Consider the following 18,296-nt stretch of genomic DNA (forward strand, 5'->3'; position numbering starts at 1 on the left):
GTATGACTCACACAACACCTCTCCCCTGGGCCTAAGCTTGTGCTATCCATTTGGTTTTCTTATAAGTTCTCCTTATAAGATGTGTTTCTAAAATTGTAATGATTTAGCCAATTCCTGAGCTGTGTGACAATAAGAAAGTAATCTTTAGTACTCTAGAGGTACAGCTTAGACCTGAGAACCAGAACCAAGGACTGGAAAACCTATTATCCAATAAGTTTCTTTTGTGCTTTGTGGTTGACAAGTGCTTAGGTTGAATGAGAATTGAGGGAAACGCAGTTTAATTTAACTTAGTATCACAGATCCTTGCACTGAAAAAGAAAATGGCACTGTTTCTGGTTCAAGTCATTAAAATCTGCTTTTGTAAACAAAATTACACAAAAGGACAGCCAACACTGATTGATGGGAACAGTGGGTAATTAATTACCAGATCAGGGGACACAGGTTACACTTGCTAGGGAATTTATTAAAGAAGAATTTCAAAAAAGCAGTGACTTCTTCTAAGAAGGCTTCTTAGAAGAGGTAGGGCCTAAGTTGAGTCTTAGGCAGTTATGTAAGGAGAAGAACAAAGGGCCACCAAGGGAGGGGAACAAGCAGTGTCAGGAATGAGCATAGATGGTGTATGAAATAAGGAGCAAACCTGATGACCAGAGCAGTGGAGTGTGTTGGAGATTAGTGGCAGCAAGGCTGGCTGAGGTTGGTTAAGTAAAATAGAACTAGACCAAAGAGGAAATAAATGGAAAGACAGGCTATGGAATGTCCCTGAAGGTGTAGATCAGTGTAGTAATAATATTTAAAAATCAGTGGTACTTTGATATGGTATGTTTGGAATTAAATAATTAGGGGGACACGATAAAAGAAACAAACTACTTGATGTACTTGATATGTGCCAAGATAACAGACATAAGGGAGTACACGCTGTGTATTTCCAAGTATATGGTGTACAGTGATAGAGGTCAGTATAGGGGTTACTTCTGAGGAATATAGGGTGGGAGGAGGTGACAGAGGACATATTAGGGCAATAGAAGTGTTTTGTAATATCTTAACCTGGTGTCAAATACATGGGTGTATAAAGATGTAAAAATTCATTTATGATCAGTGCAATTGATGTTTATTGTTTCCACTTATACCTTTAAAAAATCCATTAGGATAATGAAGGTGTCAAGGACACCTTGACAAATTGGTCAAGGAATAGCCAAGATATTAATGCAGTAATAACTTATAATGTGCTCACCATGGAATAGAATGTCATTATTGGAAATAAAGGGCAATGTGGGTAAGAAAAAGATCAACTTTGGATGGTTGGATGAGCTGGATATATGAGATGACTCTACTTTAAGAACTTTGGCAGTGTTTGGATACCTTTGAACAAAAGAAGGAAATGCAATTTTATCAAGCATATGCCATGTGTCAATCCCTGAGCCACCTTATTTAGTACTGTGTCCTAAAACCATAAGAAAGTGAACATGAGAGGTAGCTGGTTTTGACATTAGAGGTTAAGAAAACAATTAACTCATGTTTGTGAGAAGTTGGAAATCAGAAGGAATCTGGCAGAAATGAGTGGTAAATATCCAGAGCCATGAAATATGCTTCAGAACTGTCAATCACTCCATGAGAGATGAAGACACCAGAATTTTTGAGCTTTTTAAAGGGCATAATGGGACAAATAAAAACAGAAGGCTAAAAACAGATCCCTGCAAAATGACAAATGTTAGGCCATTAAATAGTGAAGTATTATGAAAAAACAAATTATGTGCTTGTCCCAACATTGAAATACCCCAAGCTCTATATTAGCATTTCTCAAACTGGCCTTCCACAAAATATAGTTCCATTAGCTGATTGGAGGTTTGCTTTGAGAAAAGGGTTCAGTTGTCAAGTAACTTTGAGTAAGACTGAATTAAACTAATTAATTAAATTAATTCTTTCCTTCAAAACTTCTCTGAGTCTATAGTTCAACAATGTAGAAATTAAATCTCACAAGGGGATGTGGTGCACACTTTTTTTCCCCAAATGCTCTTGCTTCGAGACTATATTAATGTCATCTAAAACCAGTGTTCTGCAGGACAGAGATTGTGAAATGCTTATCTTGGGATGCCTGGGTCGCTCAGTTTGTTAAACATCCAACTTGGGAGATTGGCTCAGGTCATGATCTCATGGTTCATGAGATCAAGCCCCATGTCAGGCTCTGTACTGACAGTGCCAAGCCTGCTTGGGATTCTTTCTTTCCTTCTCTCTCTGCTCCTCCCTCACTTGCTCTCTCTCTCTCTTTTTCCTCTCTCAAAATAAAGAAATAAGTGTTAAAATAAAAATAAAATACAGTAAGAAGAAATGCTTCTCTCACCATGTAAAATCACATGCTGTTCTCAAAATCCATTCTTCCCACTGCCCTTGCTCATATTGTCCCTGTCTCATGAAGTGTCCCATATAAGATCCACATGCCAAAATCCTACCCATCTTTTAAAGTTCAAGAGATAAGGAAAGACCTTTATTACTAAAAAGGCAGAGAAAGAAATCCATTGATCTACAATCCCTGTCTAAGAGAAAAGAAAATCCTAAAACCATACCATAGTGACCTTAATTATGTGTGAAGGTATTGTGTTACTTTGTACTGTCAAAGTCAGTGTGCAGCAATATATATGGATATTAATGTTTGATCTTTGATAGAACCAGATTAATTATTAAACAAGTCATTGTGTTTGGCTTAGCTCTCACATCCAAGGAATATTAAAGCTGGAATGGTCCCAGATATTAGTCAGGCTATCCACCTCATGTCACAGATGAGGAAACTGAGACCTTCATAGATTGGATAGTTCATATCTACAAAAGATAAGGAAATAAGATTTTGGCAGATCTATCTTTTAGATTAAGAATTCTGATTTTGTAGAATACCAAGACAATAGTTCCACTGACACTGGGAAAATGTGTTGTTTATTCATCCTTTCCTATTGCACCTGCTAAGAGAGGTGGTAGTCAGGAGTTATTCCAAGGGAAAAAAAACTCCTTTACAGACTCCCAATTTATATACAAAGGGAAATTCATCATTCATATTATTTAAGTTAATCGAATCTAATTTATCAGCTACATTGGGAAATGAAGAAGCTGTGTTTCTATAGGATTAACATGTCAGTTTGTCCCAAGGGCTCCCTCTTGTTCATGTTCAAGTGAGTTGATGGTTACTTAGCACCCAACCCAACGAAAGTTGGACTAAATCTCTTTCTGTGGCATCTCTTTTCTTTGGTGACGGTGGCCAGAATTACTTCTCTTACATTTTGACAAGTACAAGTATTTAAAAAGGACTAAGGTTTTGCAAGTTCATTTGCCTGGATATGGAGGTAAGGAGGATTAGAGGATTGGAGTACTTTTAGATGTAAGCATGGTCAGACTGAAGAAGAAACGTCTTATGCCGTTTGTGAAAGAAAATATATTAAAGTAATCTTTTTTAAAAAAAAATTACCCTTCAAATGTTCTGAAATTATGATAGGAAAAGATAGGATTAAGTAGGCAGAAAAGGAAAGGTTAGGACCTGAAGTCTCTGTGTGGGGAAAAACACATATTTTGGGAAAATGCTGGGAATATCTGAGGACAGCAAAACTCTCTCCAGTGTAGGGTTCCTGCTAAGAATGTAACCCATACCACCAATTTCTCCTCAGGTTTCCCTCAGGAACTTGACAGAGACTTAACTGAAAATAAGAAGTGGACCATACAAAGTATGACCCACAAGAAGTGATATGGCCATAGGCCACCCCTCATACAATGGAATTGAGACAATTAGGATGGACAACCCAGCACCTAGAGCTATCAAGCCAATAAGGGTTGGACCTGAGAAGGAAGAGTGAGGAGGGGAGGGGAGGATTGACCAGAACTTTATAAAACAAGGACCCTGGCCTATAGTCCCAGATATTCACCTTCAAATGTGTTCTCTCTGTAAAGAGAGATTTCATACTATTCTTCCTTTCTGATCTTACACTCTAGTAAACTCTTGCCTGCTGCTCTTTCTGTGTCCACCTCTTCATTCTTCAAAGCAGTGAGACAGCAAACCCCGGGTTCTGAGGTAAGGAATTCTGCAGCAAAGTTTTCGTGAAGTAGATGTGTATGTTAAGAAGTGAGGAAAACAACCAAAAATATTTTCTAAGAACTTGTGGCCAGCAGTGAAAAGGACAAGGAAAGTGGAGACCACAGGAGTACTGAAGATATACGTGGCCATAATAATGGAGTCAGAAAGAGAATAAACCAAGAGAGACAGATCCAATGGGAAAGAGAAAGCAAGGATAGAAAAGCAAAAAGGAAAGTAGAAAAATGAGACAATGTAGGAAAGTAGAAAAATGAGACAATGTAGAGGGAAGAAAGGAAGAGGAGGGGGTGAGGGTAAGCCAGATGAAATCCAAGAATTAACATTACACACTTGTAATATCCACCAACAATGGCTGTGGTCATTACCCTCAATTAGTTTGCAGTATGTGCTTCAAAGACATGTATAAATAGAAATTTTCATTAAAATGAGATACGTGCCAAGATCAAGAATATTTACAGAATAGTATGGGAGAATAAAGTGAGGCATCCAGATTGCATCTTGCCTATAGAATCAAGAAAGTCTATATAGAGAAGATCTTCAAAGCAGATGACCCAGGGCAGAGGTGGAGGGGAGGAAAAAAAGGTACAATAAAAGATAGGAAGAGAGAGGTAAAGAAGAGAGAAAGGAATTTAAAGAAGAAAAGTGGGAAGCACAGAGAAAATATCACAAGATTGTCCTGAATTCTCTGAATGATTGTGGAACATTCGTATTTTGAGCATTGCAAAATTTGTGGATAAAGACAATAGCTATTTTTATTATGATATGCCAGTATGTCACATGTATTATTAGATATTTAATATTGTATATTTCAAATGAGTACATTGATCTACAGAAATGTTGAATAACTGCTGGCCAGTGGCAGGGCAAGAATTTGAATGAATCAGGGGCGCCTGGGTGGCTTAGTCGGTTAAGCGTCCGACTTTCGCTTAGGTCATGATCTCGCGGTTCGTGGGTTCGAGCCCCGCGTTGGGCTCTGTGCTGACAGCCAGCTCAGAGCCTGGAGCCTGTTTCAGTCTGTGACTCCCTCTCTCTCTGACCCTCCCCTGCTCACGCTGTCTGTCTCTCTCTCTCCTAGAAATAAATAAAACATTAAAAAAAAATAAAAAAAAATAAAAAAGAATTTGAATGAATCCTTTCTGGTATCTAAACCCATACTTCATTTAACAAGCTCTAGAGAATTAAAAAAGAAACTCTCAAAAACAAAAGAAAGAGTCTGACCATTAAAAAGAGAATAAAGAGAAGAAGAATAAAAATAAAGGCAAGCAGAGTTAGATATTTATTTTATTTTTTATTTACTTTTTTAACATTTATTTATTTTTGAGAGAGAGAGAGATAGAGTGTGAGCAGGGGAGGGGCAAAGAGAGAGGGAGACACAGAATCTGAAGCAGGCTCCAGGCTCTGAGCTGTCAGCACAGAGCCTCATGTGGGGCTTGAACCCACAAACTGTGAGATCATGACCAGAGCCAAGGTTGGATGCTTAACCAACTGAGCCACTCAGGCCCCCAGAGTTAGACGTTTAAAATAGGTTAATTAAGGGGTGCCTGAGTGGCTCAGTCAGTTAAGTGTTCAACTCTAAGTTTCAGCTCAGGTCATGATTTCATGGTTTGTGATTTCAAGTCTCATGTTGGGCTCTGCACTGACAGTGCAGAACCTGCTTGGGATTCTCTCTCTCTTCTCTCTCTGCCTCTCCCCCACATGGACTGTCTCTATCTCTCTCAACATAAATAAATAATCTTAAAAAAAATAAAATAGGTTACTTACTGCTAGCTGGAGATAATGCATCCACATCAGAGTTACACCAGCACTGCAGGATTCTCAATCCACATCCTCCCAAAACATGGCAAATTCTGTCAAAGGCAGGCAGGTTCTAGAGGACAATTTTCTTGTGGCTTATCCCTGCTTCCTTCTGAATTTTCTTTCTCTTACCCCAAAGCAGAATTATGAGGAAAAAATAAGAATTGATCAGTTGAGAATTCATTTTGTTTGTTATCTAAGGACCTTATTATCCCACAGAGGTGTCAGTGTGATTGATTATACATTTTTAAGACCATACTAAAGGACTGAGAACAAGATGCTCTTTCTATATTAACTGCTTACTGGAGTCATTGCACTTAGACTTCACCTGATTCTTATAGTAATATTATACTCATTGGTGCTAACTTCCTGACCTTGCAGATGAGGAAGCTAAGGCTGAGAGAAGTTTCACCACTTACTAAAGGTCACACAGCTGTTAAGTGACAGAGCAGCTTTAAATATCCAGAATCATGACATTCAGTAGCCTACAACTTTGGAGTTTGCAGGGGCTGAAAGCCCAGGAAGATATAGTACATGAGACAAGCTTACAAAGAGCTACAACTCCAAGTTTAAGCTACAATTATTTTGAGGTATTTCAAGGAAGAGGGGTTGGTAAGGTCAAAGAGTTTTGGAATAAATTGAAATAATTGGGAAAATTTTGTAAGAACTACATCTTGACCTCTAGTTTAGAGAAAAGACCAGCAACTGTTTTGCCTATTGAGATAAGTAAAGTTATCTTAGGCAACTTCCAGAAAAAAACCATGAATCATTAGAGTGTCATCCTCAATGTTCAGGAACAAAAGGTCTTCTCTGGCCATCCATCCAAATTTCTAAGGTCCCTTCCCAATGCATGCATCTAGGGTTCTGAAATTAAAGCTCCAAATCATGAATGACAATTCCTGTGACTATAGTCCTTTGCCCGCAGGAACTACTACCAACTGTTCCAAAAGCAATGCATTGTTTTATTATTTGCTATGTGAGCCCCTCAGTGTCAGAGATTTAATGGATTTTCTAAACATGACATCATATGCAATGAAGAAAAGAAGCATAATTTGATTCTTTCTGTAACATTGAACCACAAAAAGTGAGGTTACTAATGAACAAACTCGAACACCATAATTGTTCTGCCACTCAAGCTCTTTCCAAATTATTGCAAATAAATACTTGGAGACTAAAAATATTGTCTTACAGGTTTTTAGATTTGTAAAGAAGGACGTATGGTTAACTAAAGCCATTTAGTCCAATATTCTTATTTTAGAAATTAAAAAACATCTAATGTGAAGGGCAATGGGGCTGGTTACATAATTCTTTTGATTCTTAGCCCTGTTTTCCTTAAATGTAAGGGGCTTTATATTACTGCTCAGTCAAGGAACTCTCTGTAGGATATTGACTTTGGTCTCTGAAGGAAAGATGATTAGTACATGGATTAGTAATGGCAGTGAGAAGGAGATATCTTCCCAGGACTTGAAAAAGACAGCTAATCAAGAGCAAAACTATGGGATCAATACATTTTTTAAAATGGGGTAGAGAAAGACAATGTCACCTAAGTGTGAAAGAATGACTCTCAGGGCTGTACATTTTTGCCTGTAATCTGATTAATCAGTGAAGTTATTTTATTAATATACCTGAAGAGAAAGGATGTAATTAAAAAATTAAATAAGAGTTAATCCCCTGTAAAAATGTAGAAAAAGTAGAGTACCAGAGGTAAAAGTTGGCAGCATGCATCAAAGTCCTGGCCAGGTAAGAGTTAAATTAGTCAGTGGATTCAAAATTTCTCTTTGTCCATGTCTTTAGCCATGTCATTTTGGCTATCATAGCATAAAAAATGAATATTGGCAATCCTGAATAATATAGTCTTCGGGAACTGGACTCAAAGTTTAAGATTATTCTCTTATTATCTGGCTTAATAAGGACAATTGAGCTAGATCACATCTCTGTAGAATAGATGCTTCTGCTATTAATCATCCTGATATGAGGTTAATCCTACAACAGAGAATTAAGATTTATGGAATTAGGCCTGAGGTTATGGCTGGGGACATCATTTGGTCCCTCTGGAGCTTGGAGTGAATTTGGCTTGAACCTCAAGACTTTGGAAGGTTCTATAGCAGATCTGGTATTGAGTGGTAAACTGTCCCTTGACAAACATTAATAGGCTGGGATCCAGGCCAATCATTGGTCTGATAAGAGGCCCTACAGTGATCTAAAGTTATATGATAGTTTGGAATCTCTTCCATTATCCCTGAGCTTCAGGAAAGCCACATTCAAATAGATTAATCTGGACTCAGCTGTGCTAAGGTGGAGCTGTAAGAGCCTATACCCCAGGCATGGAGCCAAGCAGGGCAGAGGAGAACATCCCCTCCCTGGTGGCCATGACCTGAGGTTACAGGTCACTAGAGGTCACTAGAAAAAGCTAGCCAACCGCAGTGAAGAGATCTCACAATATTTCTCTGACCCATGGCTGTGAGTGCAGTGTCAGTGCTAAGCAGCTGGGTGAAGGAGGTCAGCAGAACTGTTCCCGGGCACATGTAAGGAGGTACCGGAGAATGTCATGGAAAGAAGTGGGAGAACTTTGAATAGGCTCATTTCTGTGATTGGGAGGAAGGGTGGAGGGGCCATAGACTTATAAAAAGGAAGTGGAATTCACTTTAAATCACAGATCACACTCTTGTTCGCACAAACATATTCCAGCCACACAGAACCTCTTCAGGTTTGTTTCCTGGCCTAGAATGATTATATTTTCCTTTTCACATGACTTGCTGCTTTACATCCTTTTTTGTCTGCACTGGGTGCTGTCTCCTCGCTGAAAATTTCACTGAGCTCATAAGCACAGGCCCAAATGGACATTGTCTTCCATCTTACCATTCAACTGGTTTTGCCTTACTTCTTTGAAAGTACATATTTTCATTTTCGATTTTGCGTCCACTTTGTGTTCCTGAAAGATGATGTCCAATTGGCTTCCTACAGATTACTGCAGGGACCAGCACAGAGCCAGCACCTAATATCCATATGCAAAAAAAAAAAAAATTTCATTGATTGAATGAATGGCTAGGTTACAGTTTCTATGAGTGTGATTTTGCTCCTTTCTTTCTTTTTTTTTTTTAATGTTTGTTTTTTAGAGAGAGACACAGAACATAAGTGGCGGAGAGACAGAGAGAGATGGAGAAACAGGATCTGAAGCAGGCTCCAGGTTCTGAGCTGTCAGCAGAGAGCCTGATGTGGGGCTCAAACCCACCAACCGTGAGATCATGACCTGAGCTGAAGTCATAGGCTTAACCAAGTGAGCCACCCAGTTAAGTATTACAGTATTACAAGTGAGCCACCAAGTATCACTTAACCAAGTGAGCCACCCAGTATTACAAATACTTTGTATTTGTAAATTTTGTTGAGCTATAACATACATACAGAAAAGTTCATGAATCCTGATTACTTTTGACAACCAGATTAGCCCAGCCAAAAAGGAGAGAAAGTACAGTTTAAAGAGATATAGAATGTTGTAATTTCTTTTTTAAAAATGTTTTCTTACTTATTTTTGAGAGAGAGCATGTGAGACTTGGGGAGGGACTGATAGAGAGAGGGGGGAGGGGGACAGAGGATCCCAAGTGGGCTCTACACTGACAGCAGTGAGTCTGATGTGGGGTTCAAACTCATGAACTGTGGGATCATGACCCGAGCCAAAGTCAGACGCTCAACTGACTGAGCCACCCAGGCGCTTAGAATGTTGTAATTTCTTTATTTTTAATTTATCACTACATTCATAGCTTGACATTCTGTTTTCACACATTATTTGTGTTGGCTAGTTTAACGTGAGTCTTTCCCTGAGAATAGAAATTGTATTCAACATCCTAAAAATTTCATGTTTCCAAATCTCAGAACTGAAAGAAAGACCTAAGCTTTGGTAAATTCATCCTGATGACAGAATACAGCTTCAGATGTGAGAAGGCCTTATTTTATTCATATGCTCCTACACACCTTATCTTGCATTGACTTCTTATTTTTAACTTCTATAGGAAAGACCAAATATTAATTACATTTTACATGGGACAGCTCTGTAATAAATATAAATTTCATCCTTATTAAATATATTACATATGCAGTTTATAGAAATGTATGATCAAGAGGACTGCTATCTTTTTTTCCATTTGAAAACTATCTTTAAAAAATTTGAGGGGCACCTGGATGGCTTAGTTGGTGAAGTGTCTAACTTCAGTTCAGGTCATGATCTTGCAGTTTATGCAGTCAAGCCCCGAGTTGGGCTCTGTGCTGACAGCTCAGAGCCTGGAGCCTGCTTCAGATTCTGTGTCTCCCTCTTTCTGCTTTTCCCCCACTCATGCTCTGTCTCTCTGTCTCAAAAATAAATAAACATTAAAAAAAGTTTGAGATCATAAATCAGATATCACTATTCAATATGAAAGATTTCAGACACAAAAATGATCACGCAATGCTTCCATATCTCCACCACTTTCTTTATCCTCTGGTTCTTATAATAATTATTGAGAGGAGTTTTGACATCTTTAATCAAAGGGAGGGTACCTTCATTATAGAAACCGTAAGGATAATATCCATAAGCCTGCTCTTCAAATTTGTAGTTATTTTTTATTCTCATTTCATTCTCCATAGAGATTAGAATTGATGCATGAGTAGTCATCAACTATACAGGGTAGAAATAAAAACTAAAAGCTGAGAAAATGCAACATTTCTCACATTGTAATGAGGGAGTCAGTATTTCCAAACCTTATAATGTTATACATCATAAGAGACACCTAAAGTCAGTTGAAGTCAAACCACTGTCTTTCATCCATAGATAATTAAAATGACCCCATGTTTCAAGACATAAGTCAAGGATTTTCAGGAGTACAGTAATCTTTAATGGCTAACCTTCAGGAAATTTTCTTTGCAACCTGGGAAAGGTACTGAAAAGAAGCTTATGGACCAAGAAGAGAATTTAATGGGCTCTTAACCCCTTTCAATTGAGGTACAAGATGTGGGATTAGGAAATGGAGCAACTATTTAAGTCTCTCCATTCTATTTTTCACTCGGCTCAGAAAGAGTCCAGCTAGCAAAGCACAGTCACTTGAAATTGTACGTGCATCCTTATTCCCTTGAGTACCGAACTTTCACATTTATGAGAGTACAGAGACATCCCTAGAAACTAAAATCTCATCTTCCTCCCTGTAAACTAATGCATTGTGATAATATCAAAAAGAGTGATCTTAAATGTTATAACCGTATCAGAATGCTACATTGAAATATATGAATTTCTGCTGTGCTGAGAGTGCTATAAAATTAAAATGCCAACTTTAACTTGTAAAAGGGTTAATTTCTTGACCTTGACTATGTTTAATTGTTACTAATGTGTGTTATACTAATTAAACATGCCTCCTCAATAATTATATGAAGATGCTGCAAAGCTTTTAAGACTCCTGCTAATCCAGCACCCTCTGCTTGCTTGTTTCTAATTTGTTCATTTTAACATACCAATTATGCGAATTAGAGCAAATAAACATGTGAAAAATCTCTCTTCTGAGACGCTGACCTCAAAATGTTTTGAATCAGATGGAACAATCCCTGTTCTGGCTTAATTATTCAATTTCTAGAGTAGATTAAAGGATTAAAAGGCTGATTTATTTAATTGTGAATGAGCAGAGATAGTTTGAGGTTTCAAAATCTTTATTGTGAATGCTCAACACTAAGTATTGTTGTTCTGCTCAATCCAAAGAGGACTGAACTCCAGTAAATGTGCAATGAATTACCAGACCAATTTTTAATGAAAGCTCAATAAAAGACAAAAGGCAAGACTGTTTTCCATGTACGGTCTGTTTATGGCAAACATTAACGACCCCCCTAAATATCACAGTACAGTGGAGGGGAAGGAAGGTTCTGTACTACATTGTATCTTTGTAGAGTAAGGAACTTTTAACACACAGTCCTTTTATTTTCTGTTGTCTGATAATACCTGTTGTATATATCTCTCTGCTTAGATCTAATCCCTTTTTTTTTCAAGGCTATATTTCTCACTGAGATCAAGATGAATTTCTTTTAATGTTTGCAGAGTAGAATATATCCAAAATTGCTAGATCTCCAGCCTTTCCAGGTCACCAGGCAGATAATGATTGTCATCTCCACTTAGTGGATTTAATGGTGCACCCCAAGGCCCCTCAAGAAAAAGGGTGGCAACCTTTTTTTTCTCTTAGAGACTGAGGCACAGTGGGAAAATTAAAGCTTCCCAGGTAGTAAAACTTCTCTTAGCCCAATAACTGAATCTATATTTATGGGAAGCTGATTTAATGCCTTTTATCATGTTTCCTTCCCTTTCTCATTATAAAAATATAGTATATACAATGATAGACTTGGAAACTTCAAAAAGTAATAGTCACATAACTCCACCATCCTGAGGATCCATGATACATAGTTTAATATTGCTTCTGCTCGCTCTAGCTTCTTTTTATTTTTTAACATGTTCAAGATCATAGCACATGTACTTCAGCACCCAGTTTGCTTCCTTTAATATTATAACAGCATTCTCTGATGCAATGAATAATGTATGAATAACATAATAACGTTTATGATTTTAGGGCTATAGAACAGCCCACTGCATATGATAATGTGTACATTTTTGTTAAATCTCTAATATTGTGCAGTGAGATTGTTTCCAGTTTCTTGTGGTTGTATATAACATCACTGTGGACAGTGCTATATATAAACTTTTGCTAGAAATGATGTCTTTTGATTTTTTAAAGTTTATTTATTTATTTTCAGAAAGAGAGAGCGAATGGTAGAAAGTGAGAGAAGGAGATACAGAATTCCAACCAGGCTCCATGCTGTTAGTGCAGAGCCTCAAGTCGGGCTTGATCTCATGAATCAAAAATTCATGAGAATTTTTGAATTTCAAAATATATATTAAGCCCCTCAGAATAGATCTTTCCCACTTCTTCATCTGTATGTCCTGTTAATATATGTTATGTTCCATAACATTACAAAGAAATCAATTACTCATTAAGGGTTGTCACAGTGAAGCATATATACCTATAGAAATGAAACATTTGATGGGGCGCCTGGGTGGCTTAGTCGGTTAAGCGTCCGACTTTCGCTTGGGTCATGATCTCGCGGTTCGTGGGTTCGAGCCCCGCGTCGGGCTCTGTGCTGACTGCCAGCTCAGAGCCTGGAGCCTGTTTCAGTCTGTGACTCCCTCTCTCTCTAAACCTCCCCTGCTCACGCTGTCTCTCTCTCTCTTCTAGAAATAAATAAAAATATTAAAAAAAAGAAATGAAACATTTGAGAATAGTAATAGTTGAGGTAAGCAGAAAAGTGGCCCCCAAATATATCTGTATTCTGTACTAATCCCAGGAAACTGCGAATGCTACTTTATTTGATAAAAGAAACTTTGAAGGTCTCATTGAACAAAGGATCTTCAGATAGGAAGATTATGCTGGATCACTCGCAGGACAGGATCATCCAGAACAATGTGACTGCCCTTATATCTTCTGAATAGGAGGGTCAGAGTCCGAGAAGGAGGTAATGTGTGAGTGGAAGCAGTGTTCTTTACAGACGAAAGAGTAGAAATGGCCACAAACCAAGGAATATAAGTGGTAATAGAAGTTTTTAAAAAGGCAAAGGAACAGATTCTCCCTCAGCACCTCCAAAAGGAACTACTGACACCTTTTTTTTAGCCAATGAAACTGATTCTGGACTTTTGACCTCCACTGTAAGAAAATAAATAGCTGTTATATAAATTTTTAATGTTTATTTATTTTTGAGAGAGACAGAGACAGAGACAAAGACAGAAAGAGAGATAGAACACAAGCTGGGGAGGGGCAGATAGAGAGGGAGACACAGAATCTGAAGCAGGCTCCAGGCTCTGAGCTGTCAGCACAGAGCCCGATGCAGGGCTCGAACTCATGAGCTGTGAGATCATGAACTAAGCCAAAGTCAAATGCTTAACAGACTGAGCCACGCAGGCACTTCAGATTGATGTTATTTTAAGCTACCAAGTTTGTTGTAAGTTAAGCAGTAATACAAAAATAATCCAATCGTTATCTATGTTCATGTTAGAAAATCTGGTAAAGAAGTAAAGAAGGAAATAGAAATAAACCATAAGCAAATCATAGTTGACATTTTGGTGCATTTTCTTCTGTATTTTTATTTATCAACATATAGATCCAGCTGCATACCCATAAAGACAAAATGCACATGTGCACATATACACACAGAATCATATATTCTAGGGGTGCATGGCTGGCTCAGTCTGTGGTGCATGAGACTTGATCTTGTAAATTCAAGCTCCATGTTGCATGTAGTAGAGATTACTTAAAGATGAAATCTAAACAAAAATAGAATCATAGGAGCACCTGGGTGGCTCAGTTGGTTAAGTGTCCAACTTCAGCTCAGGTCATGATCTCGCAGTTCATGGGTTCGAGCCCCGCGTCATGCTCTGTGCTGACAGCTAGCTAAGAGCCTGGAGGCTGTTTCAGGTTCTGTGTCTCCCTTTCTCTCTCTGACCCTCCCCTGCTCATGCTGTCTCTCTCTCTCTCAGAAAGAAATAAAACTTTAAAAAAATTAAAAAATAGAATCACATATTCAACTGATCATTTTATATTGTGCTTCTTCATGTAATAAAATAATTTTGATTCTCAAAAATTATTAATTTTATTACTTAATATTATATCTGTTTATATAGCACAATTCATTTAACCAATTCCTTATTTATTTTTTTAAAGTTTATTTTATTTATTTATTTTGAGAGAGAGAGCAGGGGAGAGGTAAAGAGAGAAGGAGGAAGAGAATACAAAGCAGGCTCCATGCTGTCAGTGCAGAATCTGATATTGACCTGAGCCAAAGTCAAGAGTCTGAAGCTTAAACTGACTGAGCCAACCAGGCACTCCTTAACCGATTCCTTATTTTATAGCAAAGACTGTTTTCTAAAATTCTTATATTAAATATGTGTATGTATTTATATATCATAATATGTATTGTTTTTCCCATTTTAAATAATATTGAAATCAACACCATCATAAATCTTTATCTACCTCTGATTATTTGCTAAGGCTAATTCTTAAAAGTAGAGTTACTAGTTCAAAGGTTATGTATATTTTTAATATATTTGATACAATTTTTCCTTCAAAAATTCTTTTTCAATTTACATGTTGTCAAGCAGGGAATTAGGCTATCTATATTTACCAACCATTCTAATTATTTTCATCTCAATATGTCATTTTGAAGGGAAAATGGCTTATTACTTCTATTACTTTTTAAGTTTTTTTTTTCTATAGAGGTTGAACATTTCTTTCATCATTATTTGTAGTCTGTACTTTTTACTGTGTGAATTTTCCATTCATAACCTATGCCTGTTTTATTATTGAGGAATTTTTTATTATTTTGTAAGAGTGCTTTAGATAATTATAATACTAATAATTTTATGCAGTATATGTTATAACATATTATTTACAATATACTCTCCTTTTTTTTAAATTTGCCATGATTTTGAATGTATGCTTTTCGCTTTTGCTCCTTAAAAACCTGGTGTAAGAAAAATGTTCACTTTTTTCGTATTTTAGATTGTGACTTTTCTTTAACATTAACCTCTTAAGATCATTGAAAACTATGAGAAATTGTTATTTTTCATTTATTTAAGTCTAAATAACTAGAATTAATTGTAATTAAATTATTTTATTTATTTAATTCTTTTTTTTAATTTTTAAAAATGTTTTATTTATTTCTAGGAAAGAGAGAGAGAGAGACAGAGTGAGCAGGGGAGGGGCAGAGAGAGAGGGGGTCACAGACTGAAAGAGGCTCCAGGCTCTGAGCTGGCTGTCAGCACAGAGCCTGACGCGGGGCTCGAACCCACGAACCGCGAGATCATGACCTAAGCGAAAGTCGGACGCTTAACCGACTAAGCCACCCAGGTGCCCCTATTTAATTCTTTCTAAAAGAAAATGGTGACATCTTCCTCTTCCTTTCCCTGCCCTGTTTTTTTTTTTTTTTTAATTTTAAGTTTATTTATTTATTTTGAGAGACAGAGAGAGGAGAGAATCCCAAGCAAGATCCGTGTGGTCAGCTCAGAGACCTATGTGGTGCTCAGTCTCACAAACTGTGAGATCATGACCAGAACCAAAATCAAGAGTCAGACACTCAACCAAGTGAGCCACCCAGGTGCCCACCCCCTTTCCCTTTTTGAACAATACAATTTTAGAGATATCGATGGACTCAGGAACAATAGGCATCTATGTGAGGTGGAAACTCCAATAGTCCAGGCAGGGTATCAAAGCTCAAGAAGCATGAGAAGGGTAAATGTGTACGAGAACTCTCCAGAGCAGTGTGGCATAACCTAAGCGGGGCAAGGGGGTTATCTGTTAAGGGCAGCCTGCTGTAGTCGGGTAGGGTGCCCCTGTGATAAGGCGGAGGAGAGGAATTGTGTAGGCTGCTTGTCTGCCTTGAAGTGTTGAAACCCAGGTTTGGTAGAGAAGGCTCTTGCAGGGCAGGCTATCCCTGTGTGAGGCATCAGGGTACAGGTGGGGTAAGAAGCGTGAAGACCAGGTGTAGAGAGTTAGAGATCTAGTGGGATGAAGAAGGACCCCCAGGAGAGAGAATGGCAGCAGCAATGGGAGATTTGTTCCATACTGGAAGATTAATCACATCAGTACATTAAGGGTGATGGGGTTCAGTTATCTCATTTTTGGAGAAGAGAGCTACAAATACAGAAAGGGAGAAATGAGTATGAAGTCTGCAGTGGTGGATTGCTAATAGGTGTCAATATGTGCCCATGGTTTTCAGATAGATAGATTAGAATGGGTGATAGATAGATAGATAGATGATAGATGATAGATAGATAGATAGATAGATAGATAGACAGCATGATGATAGCTAGATAGATATGTAGTAATGTGTGTGAATACACACCTAAAACTCTCTGCAGCCCTTTACACAGAAGGAAAGAATCTGGGAGAAGCAGTAACCTAACAGTAAGGAGGTCATCTAACACCCAGATCTTGATTCTACTAAAAGGAACATAGACACCTTAGTTGAGGTAAGCTGAAAAGTGGTCCACAAATATGTCTGTTTTCTGTACTGATCCTACAGCTGGAGGAGGGAAAGCACAAGATGGGATCAGAATATACTGTCATGTCAGAATGTAAAAATGCTCAGAGAATGATAGGATCACATCAAAGGGACACGGGAAGCCAGATCAAAGGGGATTCTACCTCCCAATCTGGGACAATTTGAACTTTAAAATAAATATAGAGGGGCACCTGGGTGGTTCAGCTGGTTAAGTATACGACTTCCACTCAGGTCACGATCTGGTGGTTTTGTGAGTTCCCACCTGGCTTCAGGCTCTCTGTTGTCAGCATAGAACCTGCTTGGAATTCTCTCTCTGCCCCTCCCACATTCATGCATGCATGTGTGGGGGTGCTCTCGCTCTCTCTCAAAATTAAATAAAAACATTAAAAAAACCCAAATAAATATAGAAACAAATTATAACCATTGAACAAAATAGAGTACCACGAATCTATATCAATATAAATAAATGAATGAATAAATAGAAAGTTTGAGGGAGAACAGAATATATTTATTGTTCCAAAGTACCTTCCTGACAATACTTACAAATTACAAAAGGAAAAGTGATAACTTTAGAATGGAATAACCTGACCAACACCACTTTAATCACCTGATCAAAGGTAAATATTATTAGTAAGGGAAAGGAAAAATGCATGTATCTGATAGAATAACGATAAAATGAGAACATGTCATTTCTAAAATAGTTCATACAGAGATGTGAAACTTGAGTCTAATATGAGGAAACACCAGACATACCCAAATTAAGAGACATTCTACAAAATAAGTAGTCTATAATTTTCAAAAGTGTCGAGATATAAAATACAAATAAGTGGGGTACTGGGGCACCTGGGTGGCTCAGTCGGTCAAGCGTCCGTCTTTGGCTTCAGGTCATGATCTCATGGTTCGTGAGTTCCAACCTACCATGGGGTTAGCTGCTGTCAGTGTGGAGTCTGAATTGGATCCTCTGTCCCTCTCTCTCTCTGCCCCTCCTCCACTTGCACACACACACGCTCTATCTCTCTCTCTCTAAAGTAAAGAATAAACATTAAAAAAAAGAATGAGGTACTATTCCAGATTGAAGAAAAAGGAAGAAACATGATAAGTAAATGTGACATGTAATACTGAATTAGAGCCTTTGGCTAATTGAAGCAATTTGACTGGGGTCCAAAGATCAGATCATAATAATATATTAATGTTAATTTCCTGCTTTAGTTTGTTTTCAAGAAATATAATCATATAATCTAAAATTAACAATTTCATTTTTTTAGTTTTTCAGGTCCTATTCCATTGACTAGAACTTTTACAAACTTTTTTCTTTAAATATTCATGAAAATAGAAGGCATTCTTATATTACTTAAGACTTTAATGAGATTATTCTGATGTT

This window comes from Crocuta crocuta, unplaced genomic scaffold (assembly GCF_008692635.1).
Source record: "Crocuta crocuta isolate KB4526 unplaced genomic scaffold, BGI_CrCroc_1.0 scaffold41, whole genome shotgun sequence".
NCBI classification, from domain to species: Eukaryota; Metazoa; Chordata; class Mammalia; order Carnivora; family Hyaenidae; genus Crocuta; species Crocuta crocuta.